At 52.2% G+C, this 21,786-nt stretch overlaps 1 long non-coding RNA gene across 1 annotated transcript; it reads right to left on the bottom strand.

Annotated features, from left to right (window-relative positions):
- Window positions 1-2,231: 2,231 nt before the first annotated feature.
- Window positions 2,232-16,103, bottom strand: LOC311626707. The gene is made up of 3 exons (XR_014795756.1): window positions 15,734-16,103; window positions 4,325-4,556; window positions 2,232-3,574 (listed from the first exon to the last, which is right to left on the bottom strand). It is a non-coding gene; the product is annotated as an uncharacterized lncRNA (long non-coding RNA).
- Window positions 16,104-21,786: the final 5,683 nt, after the last annotated feature.

The following is a 21,786-nucleotide window of genomic DNA, read 5'->3' as shown; positions in this document are numbered from 1 at the left end:
GGAGGGCAGGGAGTGTCTGTCCTCTGGGGTCCCGGCCCAGACACCCCAAACCACGGCCGCGTGGAGTCCTCACCAGCAGCGCGGGCACCGCGGGGAGGCTGCCCGGGGCCCGGGGCCGCACCCCGGCGGAGGCACAGGCAGGACCAGGCCCCTCACACCCGCCCCGCAGTCACTCAGCGGCCCGGGGGTTCGGCGGCGGCGGTGGCACCGGGGGCAGCGCTTTGCGGTGGCGGCTGAGCAGGTGGCCGCCCCCAGCGCCCGGTCCGGTCCCAGCGCGACCCGGCCCGACCCGAACCCTCCGGACCCGAACCCCCGCCGCGGGGAGCGGGCGGCAGGGGTCCCCTCTCCTGCGGGCCTGCCGCCGGGCTTTGGGGCTCCTGCGGTCAGCCTGGGGCACGGGAACGCGCACGGGGTTAACCAGGGGTGCCAGCCCCGCGGCGTGGCTGGGCCCCGGGAATCTGGGCCATTCTGCTCCTTCCGCCCCGGTCCGGCCCGCTGGGCGCGCCGCTGAGCCCTCCGCGCTGGCCGGGCGCTGGGAGCCGGGGCTCGGGGCGCGGTAACCCCAGAGGCGCCTGTCCCCTTCCTCCCGGCAACGCCCCTGGCAGGTCCGCCTCCTCAGAGATGCCCCCTTCCAGCCGCCTGGGCCCTGGTGCCCGCCGGCCAGGCCCGCAGAGAGGGTGCCAGGCCCGCAGAGGGTGCCAGCCTCGAGCTGCCCGCCCTCCGCGCCTCCCGCGACCCAGGCGCGTGGCGCACAGCACGAGACCCCACTCCACCCTCGCCTCTCAGGCGCCCCGCCAGCCTCCTCTCCTCCCAAAAAGGAACCAACAAAAATGGTCCCTTCCCTCCACGTCTCCACCATCTATTCTCCTCCGCTCCCACCGGCTTCTCCTCCTGGGCGGCAGGGTTTCCTCACCAGCAGCGCCAGAGACGCGGAGGCCTCTGCGGATGAATCCAAAGCTCCTCCTTCCTCCGCCCCATGGCGATGGAGGCCCTCTCTCCCTTCCCGCCTCAAGTCTCCCCTCTCCGGCCTCCTGGCCCCAAACAGTCCTCTCACACCCCTGCCTTTCCTCACTCCCTTTGCCCCTTCCCCTCCCAAAGGACTGTGCTCTGGGGCTGCACGGTCAGCTTCGCCCTCCGCCCCTCCCCATTGTCTTGGGCTTGAAGAAGGAATGGGTCCGGGCCGGCTTCCAGTTCACATGCTAATGATTCCTGTGGAGACCGGCATTCCTCAGTGCCCCTGGGCAACTCTCTCTGGACCAGTCCCGGAAACAGAGTCCCAATGAGTCCCATCGCTCTGCACACCACCGTCATTCTCACCTGGTCACCAGGAGCCCAGCGCACCCTCCTTCCTCCGCACCCCAGCCAGCTGGCCGCACAGCCTGCGGATCTTGCTCTGCAGTCTTCACTCAACCACTTCCCTTCCTGAAGAGCTAGATGAACTCCCAAGTGTTCTTAGGACGCAGTAACATAGCGGGGGTTACATGTGTTAGTAACAACGAGGAGGAGTGAGAGAGGAAAAGTCCTCCTCATGCCCTCCTCCTGCTTCCCTCCGTCAGCCCTGACCACAGCCTCTCCCCGCATCTCAGCGGCTCTACACCTCAGACCTCTGCCCGGCTCCTTCGTCCGTCGCATTCCCTCACTCAAAACATACCTGCCGAGTACCTATCACTTGCGAAGGTCTACGCTAAAAACCAAGGATCGGCTGTGACCAACACAGACAAGGTCCCTGAGGCTCGGAGCGGACAGCCCGAGTGGGAAAGCTGCAGTAAGGGAGCCGCCGGGGCCATGGATCCCTGACCTGCGAGGCCAGGAAGGCCACACTCAGGCGCTTCGGGGCTGCTCAGGGGCTGCTGGCGGGGAGGCTGCAGTGCATGGGCTAGGCCCATTTCAGGAGGGGACGGAGCAGCTGGGACCTAATGCTTTAAAGGGATGTGCCCCTGAGCACTGGGTCAGAAAAGGCATTCCAAACAGGAACATCACGGGTGAGCGGCCTGGAACGGTGTATTAACCCTCTGTGTCTGTCATAAAAGTGATCACAAACTTAGCGGCTGACCACAGTATAGAAGTATTATCAGCTCCCAGTCTATAGGCAGAAGTCTGACTCTCAGTGGGCTAAAGTGAAGATGCCACCCGGGCCACGCTGCCCTATAGAAGTTCAAGGGCAGAACCCACTGCCCCGCCATTTTGAGCTTCTGGAGGTTGCCCGCGACCTCCTCCCCCTCCCCCTTCCAGGTCAGCAGCACAGGGCCACTCGGAAATACTCCTGCAGTCACCTTTCTCAGACCACAGCTGAAGGGCTCTCTGCTCCTACAGACCGGTGGCTGCCCTGGGTCTCACTGGACAATCCAGGACCATTTCCCATGATCCCCTCCGCAGAGTCCTCTGGGACATGCAGGGGAACACAGCCGCAGGTTGGGAGGGTTAGGACACAGAGAGGCCAGGAATGGACTTGGAGTGTCAGGAGGAGAAAGGAATCCATCATGGCTGCCTTTGATAGGACAGAAGCTTGGAGGCCAGGTCTGTCATTGAAGTCTTATAGGTCATGGGGTGGAGTTTAGTGTTTTCTAAATGTTGAAGAGTTTTTCAACAGAGGATGACAGGTGCTGATTTATTGATTTTTTTTCTCAATATGAATGGCTGGTGCCAGTGGTGGGATGTATGGTCCTACCACCAGCACCATGGATCTGACCCCCAGCCCTGTAGCTTTGCATGTCCAGAATGTTCCAAAATGGAACCACAGAGTATGTTGCCTTTTGTCTGGTTCTGGGGTTCATCCTTTTCTTTAAATGTCCATGTTTGTGGTTTTGCATTTCTTCACTCTTAGCCATGAATTCATTATTTATTTCTTAAGCCTAACAAATCCTGAACATGGGCAATCATTTGTATTGGACTAGACCAGTGGTCGGCAAACTCATTGGTCAACAGAGCCAATATCAACAGCACAACGACTGAAATTTCTTTGGAGAACCACATTTTTTAAACTTAAACTTCTTCTAACGCCACTTCTTCAACATAGACTCGCCCAGGCCGTAGTGTTTTGTGGAAGAGCCACATTCAAGGGGCCAAAGAGCCGCATGTGGTTCTCCAGCTGCGATTTGCTGACCACTGGACTAGACAGTTCTCTGCAGCTAAAATAAAACCCATGAGTCAGGGCTTCCCTTTCAGATGGCAGGATGGGGTACAGGCCACGAAGGGGGACTGTCCAGACGGTCAAGGACATCACAGGCCATTCCTACGGAGGCAGCCTGCTGCGCTCCTCATGCCGCTTCGAAAATCAGAGTCTGTGAGTCTATGAGTCTCAAGTTGTTTCTCAGCCAAATAAGGAGCCATTCAGCCCATCGGGCTCTGAGCGCTTGCATTGTTCCGTGGACAATTATGTGGCGGCCGGAGGTCTGGGAAGTGTCTGTGGCATGGAGAGGGCAGTAGAGGGCGAGGAAATCTCTGTGACACATTTTATCGCATCTCCCAGGGCCGTGAGTGCTTTGTTTAATATTTCAGTTTTCCCGTGCACGGGCACACTGCTCCTCACTCCCTCGGTCACTCGCTTCTGTTTGCAGAGCTGTGGAATCTCTGCCTGCGAAAGGAAGTGCAAGAGCTTTCTGTAAACTGGCTCTTTAAAAGGGTAGTGTTTTATATAAACCTGCCATTTTAACTGCTATTTATGTTGTAGTTTTGCTTTACCTTTCACGCTGGGCCTGTAAAATTGTGCCAGGTATCAATATGTCAGAAGCATTCAGCACCAAGTCTTAAAAACAAATATTTAGATAATCTACTGGTAATAAAAGATCCAACCCGCTCCCCCTCTCCCCATGGCAGGCATCTCATATGGGAGGGGGCCAGCTGGGGTCCAGTCTTAATGCTAAAAGCAGACACTGCTGCTTCCCACCCCTACTCCTCTAGGTAAGTTCTTGGAGAATCATAAAGAAGCTAACATGACATTATTGATTGAAAAATATATGGTGCGTTAGGATTATAATTTTTACTTAAATATCTTCAGGTAATCAGTGCGTTCACTCTGCTGTACATATTATTTATGCCATGTGGATAGCCATACACAGAAACACACACACAAGGAGCTGGTGGGAGAGCCATTCAGCTGGATTCTGAGTGTGCTCTCAGTAAGTGCATCCACATGTCCGAGCCAGATCCTCCTGAGACCGCCTCCTACCGAGCCCAGGTGGCTATTCCCACCACATACACAACGCGAGGCAGCTTTTCCCCTCCGAAAGCGTGTTATTTTAGGTTTTTCAGTGTGTGAGTGATGTCATCTCAGGAGATTCAGAGGGACACATGGATCTTATTTTCCTGTGTCACTGAGACTGACTTTGTTTTCCCTGGAACAGCGGCCATCGGAGGATGTTCCTGGGTGAGTGCGAGCTGACAAACGGGCCTTGTCTTCCCTCTCGGCCTCCTCACCACGTCCACGGTTTTGGAACGAGAGGAGCCTGGGAAATTGCTCCTGGAACCTCTGACATATTTTCCATAAGGATAATATGTGGCTAAAGCAGTCAAGAGGCACTTGGGACATTTGGCAATTTTTCTCCCTGCTAATCGAACTAAAATTAATTTATTATTTGTCATCGGTGTCTTGTAGTGAATCGCTAAGGCCCACCCATAGGCTCCAGGAGCCACAACATACTTAATAGATGTATTCTGAACAAGGATCTGTAGTGTGTGGGAGGGCTGAGGGAGACTTCAGCAGAGCCCCCGAGGACCCAGAACATTCCAGCAGAGCTGCCGGCAGGAGATGAGGGGAGTGACCTGTGGATGTCAGTGACAAAGGAATGGCCAGCAGCCCCGCACAGTAAGACCACAGGCCACTCAACACTCCAAACCGGGGGGGGGGGGGGGGGGGGAGACACGGACATTTTTAAAAGCATCAAGTATTTACAGTAAAGTGGATGGGAAGAAGGGCCAGGAGATAGTTAAATACCAGTTGCAAGGAATTCCAATCTTAACAATACCTTCCTCTTGTCATGGTCTACTCAGGACTTCCAGATCGCATCTATGGCAATTGCTATATTTCAGGGCATTATAATATTGTTATGGTTTCACCAAACTAATAAACTCCTGAGTGAGATTCTCCAGAATGCCCTGCCACTGGAGGAGCACAGAAAGGCGTCCATAAAAAATATCTCCACATCTTTACTCGTGGAGCAAAAAAAATCCTTTCTAATCCTCGCACGGTTCTGTTTCTGGTAGAACCACACCCATCTCTGCTTCCAAGAGAAGACATCGCTCCCGGGAAATGCATGCATCGGAGCAGGCACAGAGCTCTCTGTCCCCACAGCACCCTCCTTCCCCGTGCATTCCACAGCGGCCCCCCTCCCCCTCCAGATCTGACTGCCAGGGGAACGGCCTTTAAAGTAGCGGAAAGGTAAGGACAACTCCAAGTCCAGGAGAAAGGGAACAGATGGTTAGCGCAACCTGGTGCTTAGTTTTGAAGAGAGAGAAACCAACCCAAACTCATCCTGGTCCTTAGAACTGCGGGGCCATAGCCGATGGGGGGGCGGGGGGGAAGGGGCAATGGGGACTCAAGGGCGCACTTGAGGAAGACGGTGCACTCACGCTGAGCACGATGAACCCAGAACCACCATGAAGATCACCACAACGTAAACTGATGAACCAAAACAGACCCGGAGACAGGGAAGCATCGATCAGACTGTCAGACCTCAGAGGGAAGGCAGGGGAGGGTGGGGGTAAGAGGGAGAGATCAACCAAAGGACTTGTGTGCACGCATATGAGCCTAACCAGTGGCCATGGACAACAGGGGGGAGGGGGCATGCGTGGGGAGGGGTTTGGGATGGGAATGCGGGGATGAGGACAGATATGTGATACCTCAGTCAATAAAGAAATTTTTAAAAAAATCATCACCTGTTGGGAGGTGCAGCCAGAAAGTAGGAATGGAGGGAAGGGGAAGGGAGAGAGGGATCAGAGATGTGGACGAGGTTCATTTTCTCCAGATCACTTCCAATCATTCCCAGTTCACTCTGTTGCCCTGAGATATAGAAATATTTGGGTGAAGGCATTGATCGTTCAGAAGAGCTCTGCTGGGCAGCTCCACGTCTCCAGAGCAGAGTTGGTGCGGAAGCTCCTTCCTGCCAACCGCATTCCCCCGGGAGCATGAGGTGCAAGCTCAGGACCCTCCCGCTGGTGCGGATAAAGCCGCGGTCAGCAAACTGCGGCTCGCGGGCCACAGGCGACTCTGTGGCCCCTTGAGTGTGGCTCTTCCACAAAATACCATGGCCTGAGTTGAATAAGTGGCATTAGAAGGAGTTTAAGTTTAAAAAATGTGGCTCTCTCAAGCCGAGACCAGTTTGGCTTAGTGGATAGAGCGTCCGCCTGCGGACTGAGGGGTCCCAGGTTCGATTCCGGTCAAGGGCATGTACCTTGGTTGCGGGCACATCCCCTGTGGGGGGTGTGCAAGAGGCAGCTGATCGATGATTCTCTCTCACCGATGTTTCTAACTCTCTATCCCTCTCCCTTCCTTTCTGTAAAAAAATCAATAAAAATATTAAAAAATAAAAAATAAATAAAAAATGTGGCTCTCCAAAGAAACTTGGCTCTGTAGACCAATGAGTTTGCTGACCGCTGGGATAAAGCATACATTTGACATGGCGGCTCTTAAAGTGTTTCCCGGAGACAAGAGGAAAGACGGGCCCTAGGAACATATGTACCGGTCAAGGAAATGTCGCGAGGATGTATCCTGACCACGACAGAACTGTCCCGTCTTGCTTACTGCTTTGCACCCTCCCAGATCTAAAAGTGGCACCGCTTTCAAGTTCCTCCCAACACCACACAGAGGGGACGTAAGTACATGTGGTCAGGAACCGAACACCAGAAGGAGAACGTGCACTGGGCACACCCATCCCGCAAGCAGGGAGGAGCCGGCCGTGCGGCCGATTACAGGCCGGCCGTGTTTGCCTTGGCAGAGGTGGGCTCTGCGGGCGGGGGCACAGCTGGACGGCGTGTTTCGGTGTTTCCGAAACTGCTGATTCAGACACACAGTGAGATCCCCAGTCGCAGTGGATCAGCAAGTTTACAGAGCGGAGTGCCCTGCTGAGTGCTTCTGACACTTTTATAGAAGAAGGGGCCTTAAGAAGCATTGCTGTCACCATGTCGGCTGTAACAGAACACTTCCCTCTTCTACACGGAGGCCACATGGTGCCACGGTTACAATTATTATTCCAACTGAGGGATTTTACTATCTTCACAGAGGCAGCCCCAGCAAACTCCATGGAGCTAATGATTCTTTAGCCTAAAAGAGACTTAGTTGGCTCTACCCGGTGTGGCTCAGTGGATAGAGCATCGACCTGCGGACTGAAGGGTCCCAGGTTTGATTCCGGTCAAGGGCATGTACCTTGGTTGCAGGCACATCCCCAGTGGGGGGGGTGCAGGAGGCAGCTGGTCGATGTTTCTCATCGACGTTTCTAACTCTCTATCCCTCTCCCTTCCTCTCTGCAAAAAAAATCAATAAAACATATGTTTTTTTAAAAAAAGAAACTTAGTTGGATTACTAGCTGCGTATGTGTGAGAATGTCAATAAAAGTGAAATAGTTTACATTGAAATTCTGAAAAAGCAAAGCTGGAAATAAAGTTGAAGAACTTGGTCCTTGACTCTCCCTGTCTAAGAAGGGGCATTTTCCCCTGAAGCAGTCTCCTTCTCCAGGTTAGTAAACTGCTATTTCACAGACACTGTATGTCTCCTTAGCAGTTCCAAGTGTAATGTCAACAGCTGCTCCATAAGAACATCTCATTAATATTAAACTCGGAAACCTAAATTAAAATCCTGAGTTATAATATTGCACTTAATTTTTACACATAATTCAAAGTTATGCTACTTGTTAAGATAGCAAAGGTGGTTTTTATATATAACCTTGGACTTTATATAAATTAAACACAAAGATTGAGATGTTGGCTCCTAGCTGACTGGAGAACATACAGGGTGACCCAAAAATGGATACACACTGTGAATAAACTATAAAGGCAGTGTTCGTTAGAGTGCACTTCATTTTCAAATTTGAGCCATCTGCCGTTAAGGTTTGTATACAACGTTTGGGGGCGCCCTGTACGCTGAAGGACACTAGCAATGCCATCGCAGACCAAGCAGAAACGTAGCCATCGCGTCCACACGGTCACTCACCAGGAAGGACCGGCAGAGGCCGGAGTCGGACCCAGAGCCCTCGGAGCCTGGGGGCGGCCTGGGGGGAGGGGGAGCCTCTGGGGGGATGCCGGAGCAGTGGGTGGGCAGAAACCCCTCCGTCCTGCGCTGCGGGCAGAGGAGCGATGCCCGCTGGGAGCTGACGCGGGGCCGGCCTTCACAACGGCGGACACAACGATAAGGCGCTGCCCGCTCTCCGAGCCGATGCCGGGCAGGCTCAGCGGCTGGCAGAGCAGGAGTGGGAGGCCCTGGCACAGGGAGCGGGCTGTCCGGCTCAGCCTCGGCCTCGGGCTTCCTCCTGGGGAGGCACAGCGGGGTCCCCGGGAGAAACGTGCCGTGAGCATCGGGATGGGGACCTGGGGAGGGAGGAAATGTCTGTGTGACCCACAGAAGAGCATGATCGGCCCTGGCCGGTGCGGCTCAGCGGATAGAGCGTTGGCCTGTGGACTGAAGGGCCCCAGGTTCGATTCCGGCCAAGCACACATGCCCGGGTTGCGGGCTCAGTCCCCAATAGGGGGCGTACGGGAGGCAGCCAAGCAATAATTCTCTCTCATCATTGATATTTCTCTCTCTCTCTCTCCCTCTCCCTTCCTCTCTGAAATTAAAAAAAGAAGAAGAAGAAGAGCATGAACTATTCCAGAGTTTTTGTGGGGGTTTGTGTGTGTGTGTGTGTGTGTGTGTGTGTGTGTGTTTCTCTTTTTAAGGAGCACAAAGAAGGGAAAGAAGATAAAGAGAGTCAGAGCCAAACGTCTCGGTTTCTGCCTGAAACGCAGCCCCGGCTGCTCAGAGCCGGACAGAGATTTGGCGGCGGAAACGGGATGACATCAGCACCCCGATCCCAGCCGCGGGTGAGTCACATTCTCGTCTGTTTTCACTTGATTAAAATATATTACATTGGTGGAGCTTTGGGGGGAAAAAAGACAGAGGAAGTCATTGAAAGTGGAAAACTGAAAGTCCAAACATGGCCTGTTTCTGACTCACCAGAACCGCGGCAGCGGCAGGCCCAGAAACTGCGATTTAAAGAGACTCTCTTAAAAACACAGAAAACTTGTGTTCCAGAAATAATTCCTCAAATCAAAGGGCTTTAGGGCGTTCTTTAACTTTTGACTTAGTGTCGGAGACAAACCCTCGTAAGGGTAATTTCCTGTAATACTTTGAAACACACAGATCTGGAAGAGAGGCAGGTGACATGTGAACAGTCCCGTCTCTGGTCCCGTTGCGCTGGGCGTGTGCCGCCGGAGCCTCGATGGCAGGAGCGGAGCGGCAGGAAGTGTGGGGGTGAGCGGGGAGCGGGGGGGCTGCCTCTTTCCAGGCATCCACGCCACGTGGTCTGCGAACAGTCCACTTCCTGGCACACGTCTGCTCGCTGGTTCGTCCGTGATTTCTTTCTTTCACTGTAGCTGCCAATGCTGACCGTCAGGGCTCTCAGCAGCAGAGAGGTCTGTAAGCGGGCAGCATTCCCTTGGAAATGAACTCCCTGGCCGCTGGCAAAGCCGCTGCGTTCCTCAGCATGTGGAGTATCGTGAGGCTCAGGTTATATAAGCGCAGGAAGTCTCAGAGTCTAAGACAATGCACGCACCTTAGTGTTATCTGTTTCCTAGCTCACGGCATGGAGATCGTCTGTGAATGGGAACACACTGTATGTTTTTTAATACTTATTTTATTTAGTTTTTAAATATGTTTTTATTGATTTCAGAGAGGAAGAGAGAGGGAGAGAGAGAGAGAGAGAAACATCAATGATGAGAGAGAATCACCTACTGGCTGCCTCCTGCACGCCCCCTACTGGGGATCCAGCCCGCAACCCAGGCATGTGCCCTTGACCGGAATCGAACTTGGGACCCTCCAGTCCGCAGGCCGACGCTCTGTTCACCAAGCCAAACCGGCCAGGGCCACACTGTACATTTTAACTATAATCAATTTGGGCCGCTTTCCACTCTGACCCCTCCTGTCACCCTTCCCCTTGGAGCCCGCAGGGGGCAGTGGCCTGGCATGTGGGGTCCCACAGGAAAGCCGGGTAGAGTGTACACGTATGTGTTACTCCGTGGCTGTGTGCACGGGCTCACAGCCCCCCCACGGAGAGGAGACCGCCAGCAGGCCCGGAGGACTGGCTCCTGGAAGATCCTGCCAGGGTGCCCGGCCAGCAGCCAAGGCCCAGGGCGGAACACAGCCATGGGCGCGAACGTGTCCACGGGCGCCTTGTAATAAAAACGTGTTGGCCACGGAGAAGAGACCAGATCGGACAGGCCTGCAGCCGGAAAGGCAACGGGGAGTTTCTCCCAGCAGCCCCGTGTCTGATGGCTCCGCGCGCAATCACAGACCTGCAAACACACCCCTCTGCTCTGGGCGGGAAGCCCCAGGAATAGGAGGGTCAGTGACCTCTGCTCATGGGATGCAGCCCGGCCGGCATGGCCCCGGGGTGGAGCGTCGACCTAGGAGCCAGGAGGTCAGGGCTGGGTTCCCGGTCCGGGCACAGGCCCGGGTGGCGGGCTCCATTCTCAGTGTGGGGCGGGCAGGAGGCAGCCGATCAGTGATTCTCTCTCCTCATGGATGTTTCTCTCTCCCTCCCTCTCCCTTCCTCTCTGAAGTCAATAATACATTTAAGTGTGTCTATGTGTGTGTGCGTGCACACGCACACATACGTGTGGTGCTCCAGGGTACAAAAATGCTAGTTTTATACATATTAATATATTGGATTATACTTTAGTGTATCTGTTTTATCTCATTTGGCCAGCCTGGTTCTTTCAAAGCAAACGAAATGTGAAATTTCACCAATGCAGCAAGATTGCTTGGAAAAGTAACCGAACTGTTGTGCACGTGACCTCAGGGTGTTTATCACAACCGCGGAGCTGAGTGCGAAGGGGCAGCCGTTCCAGTGGCTCCGATTCCCCTTCCTCAGGCCTTGGGTGTCGACAAGCTCGGTGTGCGTCTCCATCCCACGTTCAGATGGAACAGAAAGGAAGGTTCTAGCAGAAGCCAAAAGTGTTAGCCTAAAAAAGACTGGCTGAAATTCAGTCAGCACCCTGCCACATCTATGGCACTTGTCAGGTTCTTATATTCAAACCCATTATTTCTTGTTTTTTATTCTAAGTAAACATTAGCTCTCATACCAGATTTGCATTTGTAATTTCACTCCTTTTCTTAGATTAAACCTGCTGAGTGTCAGGCCCACAGACTCTGAGAGCGTTCCTGTGTGAGGGCAAAGGAAGCGGACGAGTAAAGCCATCCGAGTCACGGTGCGAAGACGGAAACTATGAAATGTTTAAATGTAACTTAGAAAGAAAGGTACCAGCACTGGTAACGTCATGGCACTTAGAGCTCTAGGTAAACCTGGGAAGTATGTGGCTTAACCTTTTTATTATCAAGTAACTGAGACTTTTTGCAAAGTAAGCAACTTGCATGGCTGCACACCGAGGAGGCCCGAGAGCGGCTGGGGGTCAGACTGAGCTGCCCGGTCAGCGGACAACACAGGCCGGGCCGGGCCCGGGGACCAGCGGGGCTGCGGACAGCCACCCCCGAAGGCCCACACTCAGTCTCCTGCTGCATCTCCGAGTTCTCCAGAAGTTTCCAAAAGGGCGGGGCCCACATTTCCACTTTGCACCGAATCTGCACATGGTGCGTCCGGTTCTTACGAAACACACGTGGCCGCCTCAGGGAATGGACCACATATTAAGAAACTTTGGAACAGACACCTGTGAATTTCAAACTTTTTTAAATGTTAGGAATTGCGCTAGAAGCACTATTTTGTAACGCAGACAAGAAATATTCAATGGATAAAAATATTACCAAGTATGATCTTCCCCCTAATATATTCTCTAATACTTCCAGGCCGGCAAAATCGATTTCCTATCTCCAGAGCAGCTGTGTCCTCCTCTCCGGGAGGAGCGCCAGGCCAGGTCTGCTCTCCAGGACCGAGAGGAACATCTGGGCGCAGGAAGGCCCGGGCCTCGGAGGTTCCAGCCTGGGCACCGGAGGAACCACTTACGGGCTTGACTCCGGGCCACTGGACGCCGGCCAAGGCCAGCCTGTCTGCTTCCCTCAGCAGGAGGGGCCGTCGTGTTGCAGTTTCAGAGAGGAAACGGCCGGTGCCCGGCGCAGAGCCGGCCAGCATCCCCAGCGCCGCCGGTCGCCGAGCGGGGCCGAGCCGCACGGAGCGTGGAAGCCAGACCGCGGGCCCCGGCCGTCAGCCCCGGCCCCAGGCGGCTCCGGGCTGAGGAATTCCTGTTTACCCAGCGCACGTATTCCCCGGATGGGTGTCTCAAAGCTCGTGGGGAACAGTCAGGGACTCTTAAGTAAACAGATCCTTCATTTCCATCAGAAGGTTCAAACATCTGGGTTTTGTCTCAGGCAGCCCAACTGCCTGCACACAGCCCCGCTCCATACGTTAGCTTTGTACGCACACAGCTGACTCTCTGGTGCTTCCCGGAAAGCACATCTCCCCACATGGCGGCCACGGGAACCCCCTCAGTGAGGGGGAGCCATCCTGAAACCGCCTTTCTCACCCAGAACCACAGCGCTTCCTCCCGGACCTCGCCGGGTTAGGCTCGGTGTAATGAACTGTGTGTCCCAACAGCACTCCGTGCGTGCAGCCGGTCTGGCCCCACGTGCCTAACCGCAAAGGCACGGTCAATGAGCATGTGGCTTAACCTTTTTATTATCAAGTAACAGACTTTTTGCAAAGTAAGCAACTTGTTTTCGTCTTCGCACCGTGACTCGGATGGTTTTACTCGTCCGCTTCCTTTTCGCCCTCACGCAGGAATGCTGGGTATTTTGTTAGGAGGGCGGATTCTAACGGCAGAGCACACCAGCCGAGTGCTTCAGAGTGCAAGCCAGGTGTCCGCCGGTGGGAGTGCCAGCAGCGTCCTCTGCGATGGCTAACAAGATGGAAACCCTCCCCCTCTCCCCGGATCCAGTGAGTCTCCTGAGTCCCTGGGCGGCGAGCACTAGGCCGAGCGGGGCCGTCCCCAGGTCGGGAGTCAGCCAGGCGATCCAGGAAAAGCTAACCGGTGTAAGGCTGTGCGTGCGCTCCTCACAGACCGGAGCACGCCCAGCAGGACGAGGCCTGGCAGCCAACCGCCAGCCGCCCGAGGTACCCACAGAGGGATGGGCTCATCAATATGCTAAAACCCAGAGCTCCATGGGTCTTATCTGCAGCACCAGAGGCCGGTGCACGGAACTCCTGCAAGGGGCGCGGCCCTCGCAGCCCGGCTGCGTCCGGAAGGTCATCGGATGGTCCTCCTGCTGTTCGGTCCATTTGCACGTTACGCTTTCGTTATTAAAGATAGGTTACTAGTATGTTGTATGCTAACGTAGCCAGATACCCTAACGCCAGAGAAAACCGCACCTTCACCCACACGGGCCCACAGCCACACCCCGAGTGGACGAGGGACGCCTTCCCGGGGAGCCAGGAGCCGTCCCCGCGGCGAAGTACGGGAGAGGGGCGCTGGCGGGGAGGGACAGTGGGGGCAGGACTTGTGCCGGAAGCCGAGGAAAACTACCTCCCCCCAAGGAGTCCAGCGGGCACTCCTACAGAGCGGGGGATGCAGCTGATGGCAATGGCCTACTGTCCGACCACCCCCAGGCCCCACGCTCAGGCCGCCTGGCCTGGAGCCCACAGAGAGCCATGAGCTTCCAGACGGGCAGCGAGGGCCCGGACGCTGGGCCTGCTGTTCCGACTGTTCCGACTGTTCCCGGAACAGAGCAGGGAAGCGGCCGTCGAAGGTGAACGAGAGGGAACCTCGGTGGCCCCCGGGGCCCCCTGCCCACACTGCGTGCACCAGGACCGCCCGGCGGGACCCGCGGCCTCGCCCTGCGGCCTCGCTGTCTCCAGAGCGGAGCTGAGCCAGGACGGTGACCCGCGTTTGAAGGCTTCCCCCTAAGAATCAGGCCATTTCATTCCAAGGCCAAGCTCCCCGGAGCCGCAGGTGGGAACAACCAGGTAGTTAGAAACGAGCCCCTCTCATTTCGAGTTCGCACGGTGCTGCGTGCCAGGCGCACGGACATGCAGACAGGCGGCGGGCGGGACACGCTGACGCCGCGGGAGCAGGTGTGCGGAGGCGCCGGGCGGAGGCCCCAGCCGCCAGGTAGAGCTTGTGCTTCCGCTCCCGCTGGTTTTCAGGAGGCAGCCCAGGGCAGGCGCGTCTGCTTTATGTTTCCGCTCTTAATGCGTTTCTTTCAACTCAGTTCTTTTCAATTGAGTTTATTCCACTTTCTTTTGTTATTGAAATAGCTGTGTTTCATCTTTCAGCCACCTTAATTTAAAGATTCTATCTTATCCCTGCCTCTTTGCCTTTTTGTTTTCCATCTTTTATCTTATTGTCTATATCGTCAGTGATGTCTACTCTCAGTACGCTGTGAGTTTTTAACTCCACAATGCTCACTTTTATAATAAATACTGATTGATGAAAGCCCCTCCCCCCTCTTTTCCCCATTGCCCTCTCCCCCTTCCCCCTCTCATTAAAAGATATGAAAATAAGCACTGTGGTTAAGCGTATAGTGTTCAGCTTATCAAGTGGAGGAATGAAACCATGTCTATTAAATTCCTCCTGAGAAATATGAAGCAATTATTGAGCCGTAGACTCCCTCAACCCTGCCCACTTCCCTGCACACACCCTAGCTTCGGCGTGTATGCTCTGGGGTTTTGAAATTACTACTATGTTACATTTAAAATTTTATTTAAAACCTATATTTTATTCAAGAGATTATAGTGTATATTATTACAAATTTACTTCTGATGATAATTAGACTCAGTTCTATGTTTAAATTGATTCAAAACCCATCCCTTCAACACCATGAATTCCCCATATTTCAAGTGCTCAGTAGGCATAAGTGGCTACCAGACTGCTCAGTGCAGAGAAATCGATCTAATAAAGAGCTGATATGCTAATTAGGCTGAACAACAAAACGACTGTCCGGACAACCTTCCAGAGGAAGCCTAGGCTGTGAAGGCTGAGCCTCTTACACGAATTTCGTGCATCAGGCCTCTAGTAGCATAAACTTCAACAGAATATCTTACACCAAAAAAAAAAATATGTACAAAAGTGTACATATTTTTATTGTTTTATTTTAATACTAGAGGCCTGGTGCATGGATTCGTGCACAGTGGGGTCCCTTGGCCTGGCCTGTGCCCTCTCAGAATCCGGGACCACTCGGGGGATGTCAGAGAGCCAGCTTCTAGGCAGATATAAAACATTTGTATCTCACACTCGGAAAATATAGATGAGAAACCAAAACATAATCAGAAATCACTTTTAAAATAAGGTGATTTCTTAGGAAACTTAAATATTTATCATGAAAGGAACATGATGCATCCTTTTACCACAGAGACAAAATCTCAAATGCTCCAGAGGCCAGGCATGAAATATCAATTCGCAAAGAAATCCCAAATGAAGAAGACTTTGGTGACCTGAGGAGCCACAAGCCCTTAACAAAAGAGCTGCCAGATACTCACACTAGCCCAGAGAATGACACACATGCGCCGCTTTAGCAGTAAATGTGTGATTTACTGTTACAGCATGTTATGAAACTAATTAAATATTTTTAACAACAGCTCGGAGCAAGCCGAGTGAATCATACCTGCGGCCCAACTCCAGCCTTCAGGTCACAGAAAGCAGCACCTGAGGAGCTATCAGACAGCGTCACCCCCGGGGGAGCCGACTTCAGAGCGGCCGGGCTCCGGCAGGGCTGCTGCCCGTTCCGGCTTCCCTCGTGTTTCTGCTTCCTGAGCTTCCCCCCTTCAGGTCTTATCTGGGCTCACTCGTCCTGTTCACCCCGCGGTCCCCGTGCGTACGACAGCTCTGTAGGTCTCTTCCGGAACCTTGTGCGTTGTTTTCATAACGCACCGTCCAGAGGACACCCCCCTGCGCCCCCGGGTTCTCGGAGGAGGCGTCCTGGTAGCGCTGCAGTGCGCCCCACATCCGACAGAACGCGCTACTGTCATCAACACCCCGGGCTCAGGGATCAATAGTCAGTCCATGAATCTGTGGAGGAGAAATCCGAGACAAAGACAGGCTCAGCCACACCCAGCATGAACAGAACCCTATGCATCACATTGTGCCTTTTCTCTCCGTCCCAAAAACATTAGAGAAGGGAAATCTATGCGTTTCATTTACAAAAATGCCCGTTTCTCTCCTAACAGCGTGCGCTTCTGTCAATGTCACAGACTTGGAGTTTTCACTCTGGAGATAGAGCTCCGTCTGGCACAGCTTGTGTTTGTACAACCGAGTCCGCCATCTCTGAGAAGGCTCCCTTATCTTCAGCGTTTGCTGTGTTTTAGAAATTGAGAAGAAACAGATGTTGATGGTGAAACATATTCTAAACTATTTCCAAAGTATTTGGCAGCAAGGGCTGACGTTAGTGAAAGAACAGCTCTGTATAAATGGACGTTTATTTTGCATGTACTTTTCCTGAAAGAAAACTAATTTAAAAGAAGACCAAAAAAAGACTGTGTATTATATAAACATTTGTTAATTAAAAAATGACTTTTAATAAATATATTTTATCATGATTTTGAGCCTCCATAAAATTCCACATAGCTACACATACTTGTAATATATTAAAAATTTTCAAGTTCTTTCTGCTATTATAATCTGTACTTTTTCCCCAACTAACCCTAATAATTGTACTCGTCCTTCCTACATCTTTAATTTCTACTACAGCTTGAAACTAACCCTTGCTCGAGAAAATGAACTAATTCATGATCCAGTATTGTTCTACAGGAATTTCTGGGAGATTCTTGTGATTGAGTAATCATTCAAATTTCTGGGCATATCTGGCGGTTTTGCATAATATGTTCATTTTATTCCTGGCCAACCTATGTTTCTGCATCATTAAAACAGCCATAAAGTAACGTTAAAGCTATTTTGGTGGGTAGATTAAAAGATGATTTCACTAAAAAGAAGGTTGTTGTAGCATTTCAAAATATTTGGGGGAGGAGAGCATTTAGTAGGCTTAACTCAAAATTTCGCCATGAATTTTCTAAGCCACTTGTCACCGGGAGAGCAAATTCTGTAGTTTTCTTTGGCATCCCCCAAGAAAGATTTTATTAAAATAAGTTTTCAGGGAATAAATTTAGCAATCTATAGAATACACAAGAATCTCAGATTATTTTTCCTTTTGCTAAAACTCTCTAAGTTGGCTGTTGGACTTGATACCGTTATCACTAATTGCAATTATACACCAAACAGCCAAACTGTCCACGTGTCACACGAAAAGAAGGCGGCAGTTTTAAGCAGCGAACCTCTCGTTAATGCAAAGCCTACATTCCCCCTCCGGCTGGCCTTGAAGTGAAAAGGTTCGCTCTGTATGTCACGGCCAAACTCCAGCAACCGGCTAACTCATGAATAGGGAGTGGATGGGACTAACCAAAGATCTTCTATGCATACCGGAGGCCTGTGCGTGCCCCGGCGGGGCCTTCCAGCCTCACCCCACCACAGACCCCATCCCACCGGGAGCAGTCGGAGCTGAGCGGGGAAGCTCCGGGAGCGATGGCTGGAAAGAAGGCAGCCGTCGGGAGGAGGCCACCGGGGCCCTGCGCCTGTGCACCGGCCCGCACCCGGCAGACAGGAGCCATCCGCAATGCAGGCCGCGTGGCTCCGTGGGGGGCAGCATCCCCCGCCCAGGGTCTCGAGGTCTGGGTACAGGCCCAGGTTGCAGGTTCGATGCCCGGGAGGGGGGCGTGCAGGAGGTAACCCATTGGCGTTTCTCTCCCACTGATGTTTCTGTCTCTCGCTCTCCCTTCCTCTCTGTGAAATCAATACAAAGTGACCTGTAAGGAATCCTGGGTCCATTCTGGCCCCAAAATGCCTTTGGTGGCTGGATAGCTTCTTTCAAAGAAAAACGCACTGGGAGACGGCAATGCGAGCAAGCAACGGGCATCGATTCCCTTCTCAACGCGTGGGAAAGGGTGACTGAATGCTGTGAGGCATTCTAGGATCTTCATTTAGAGTCTTATAGTGATATTCATTCATTAAATAATTCCCCAGCGTTATGTTTAGCCTCCCACAGCACCAGTGCGATTGTTCTCCTTCACTATGGTAACCAGATGCCTCCGTTTTCCCAGGCAGCCTCGGTTCCAATCGTTTTATCCCAAATGTGGACCAAGTTTTAGACTTTACTCCCTCTTTTAAAAGTGGGGAATGTGATTACCCATATACTTTATTATTCTCTTTTTGTCTTCCCTGATTATAATAACAAACTCGATACGAGAAGAACAGACTGAGGAGAAATCCAGATTTTCGTATTTGATATCTCGTGCTTGGCCAATAGTTTCACAAGCTGATGTGGTGACATAAGAAGCTAGGAGCTGCCAGAAGGTCTGCCTGTAAGTGGACACCGGCCCTGGGAGACCTGTGGCCGAGGGGACCGGAAGCAGCGGGGAGATCGCTCTGTTAACCGCATTGCCGCGTGGAGCCATGAGGGACCCTCCGGGGAGAGAGCCAACGACACTTAGGAAACGGGGAGCTGGCAGCTGTCTTCTGGGCAGAATACGCGACAGGACCTTGGTAAGGGGTCCGAGGTCCAATTCCTACTAGCTCCCCACACAGGAAGGGGACGGCAGAGGGCCAGGCGGGCCATCAGGAACAGAGGAATGCCCACTGCTGGGCACGGGACCTATGGGAGCAAGAACCACGGAGGTTTCTTTAACGTCCTGCATCTGTCGACACCAGAATACTGCACTCTTACACCCCTCAGAGAGCATCTCTAAAGCCTAAGTGTTTTTTAAGTTTTGTAGAGAAACTGCGAAAGCTGCCGTCAGAAAACCCAAACACAGCCTATGTTTTATGGGCGATTTCAGGGATTCCAGCTTCCCAGAGGGCTCCCCGCAGCTGCCGTCTGAAACCCCCAGCAAAGAGAGCCATGACCTTGCCAGGTGGTCAGGGATGGGAGTGGCCAGCACGGGCCTAGTCCAGCGGGGTGCTCGCATCCCAGAGCTGAGAAGACTGGGGTGCCCTGCGCTGGGAGGAGGCCGCAGCTCCCAGCCCTGGGGGCGTGACTCCAGAACCGCCTCCGTGGGAAGCTGAGGCTGTTCATTCCGCCGCCTGAGCGTCCAGCTCCGTCCAGAAAGCGGAGCAGGCTGGCGTGTGGTGTGACCGTCCGTGGGCCCAGCTCCTGCGAGCAATTGTCAAACACCGAGGCGTCCAAGGAGCTAGCGCCACCAGAGACCGCTGCCTGTGCTCCCTGCCCAGCACTGCGGGCGGGACCGGAGGAGTGGGGGTCAGACTTGGCTGGTGGAGGTCAGAGGAGTTTCTACTAATGCTCTGGCAAAAAAAGCAAAAGAAAGGAAGAAAGATGGTGAGCAGATGTTCTCCATTTAGAACCTGTCAGAAGGAAATTGCATTGCAGGGGCAGGAATTCAGGTTATATAAAAGGAAAGCCTTCCAGCCAGTGAACTCCGCACAGCATGCGACCCAGTGACTGACGGACATGGTAGTCTCTCTCCATGAACTGTTTAAAAATGAAGTGGACATGTGTGTGTGTTCAGTGATTGGAATACAGTTGTCAGAAATGAGACAAGATCAAACATTTATGGATATACTAAAATTACTTGGAAAACTGGCATGTCTATAATTGATATTTATTTTATTATAACAATTGTTATAATTACTTTTTCATTTATTGTTTTAGAGAGAGGAGGAAGGGGAAGAGAGAGAGAGACAGAGAGAGAGAGAGAGAGAGAGAGAGAGAGAGAGAGAGAGAGAGAATTTTTTTGTCCATGTATTTATGCATTCATTGGTTGCTTCTTGTATGAGCTTTGATAGGGGATCGAACCCTCAACCTTTGTGTATCAGGACAATGCTCTAACCAACTGAGCTATCCAGCCAGGGCCTATAATTACTCTTGAAATCTACTAAATCCTTCTAATCTGACACCACACCCAAACTTTTCTATATAAAAATTAGAATAAAAATATGCATAATATAATTTATAATCAACATAATCATACAAAACCCATCCACCGTCTTCAGTATTCCTACTAATCCCAATTAATATTTATTAATAAGAATTAACAGTCAAAACAATAGAATGGAGCAGTCCAGTTATATATCTGTATTTGAAATTACATTTTTAAGCAAAATGACTCATTTCTACATACACATGTTGAAAATAATACCTTAGGTAAAGTACACTCTGGAAAACTATGCAGAAAATAATGGAAAAGTAAATACAGAAGAAGCTCTGGAAAGTCTGTTAGGAGCATAATGAGATTTACAGATTGACTGAAAACACCAGAAACCCCTCCAAAGGATCCTTGACTTTGGGTCGGTCCGTCAGAAAAGAGCTGGCAGCCGATCAGGAGAAAATGTGAATCATAGCGTCCACCTCCTCCATCACACAAGGCCTTCGAGCCCGCGGTCTGCGGCTGGCTCTGGGCCTCCGGTCTGAAAGTCAATAACTGCTTTATGGATTTGGCTTCGGGGCCGCGCTTAGGTTTCCTGTTCTTCCCATTTGTGACAGATGGAGCTGCACTCCCCCAGAGCTGGGGGCAGGGTGTCCCAGCCCTCCCATCCATTCATGTCACCCTTTTTTTTGGCTGATGGCTGAGACGAGACTGCCATGTCTGTCACCCACAGCGCACGTTTGACTCTCCAGCCAAATATTAGGACGCACAGTAGTGATGCTATAGCAACAGACTAAACAGACAGCCGAGGGCAGAGTCAGAGGAAGAGGCAGGCAACCCAAACACAGGGAGGGTGATGGGGCTGAAGGACGTTCAAACACAGCCCGGACCCTACAACCAAGGCCCCATCCCAGGTGTTCTTCGTAAAGGTGTACGTTCTCCTAATGGTTTCATCAGCTCAGCATTAGTTAAACTTCCATTTCCGATGACCCACAAATACAAAGGGTCGTTTCAAAATAAGAGCCCTAACCCAAAGTGTCCAGATGCTGACCCTTTACATGAAGTGACATAAAAGTGAGTTGGAATTGTCCCATCCCTCAGAGCGGTTCCCTGCCAGCCCTCTTCCCGGTGACAGGAAAATGCGGGCAGCACAGATGTGAGCCCCAGAGGAAAAAGGCAGCCCTGTCCAAGCTCTGCCTCCTCCCGGGTGTTCCTCTGGACGCTCTTCGTTCCCTCGGTCCCTCCCTTGTGAACTCGCACACGCTCACACTGAGAACCGTCCTCTTTTCACATCGGACACAGGTCACTGTCCCTCCTGTGAGGAACAGGGTGAGATTCCTGCCAACATGAGGCTGCTGTGTCGGTGGGTGTGGGCAAAACGTTAAAACTGCTTGTGAAGAGAATTATTTTTTCTAGTTCACCAACCGGCTCTCTGTTCCGACAGTGGCTCTGACCCTGACTCAGAGCCGCCTTTGCAGCAAAAGCTTGTACCACTTTGTACTATCCTGGGATGAAGTTCGCAGAATACGTACTTAATAAACATACCCAATTTTAATAAGTCACGATAACGTCATAATCACAATGCAAACAAAAAACAAAAGGGGACTTAGAATATGTATTTCAATATATGTGTTCAGCCATGACTTCACTGGATGACAAAACATACCAAGCTCCTTATCCTACCTGCTCACCAGCAGCTGTACGGATCAATACAAACAGGACAACAGTCATCTCATCACCACAGCACTTCTTTATGTTCAGTATCTAGAAATAAAGGCTAAATAACTAC

This window comes from Pipistrellus hanaki (assembly GCF_964339955.1).
Source record: "Pipistrellus hanaki genome assembly, chromosome: 8".
NCBI classification, from domain to species: Eukaryota; Metazoa; Chordata; class Mammalia; order Chiroptera; family Vespertilionidae; genus Pipistrellus; species Pipistrellus hanaki.
Note: the sequence above shows the minus strand (reverse complement) of the source record. Positions and strands in the feature narration are given on the sequence as shown.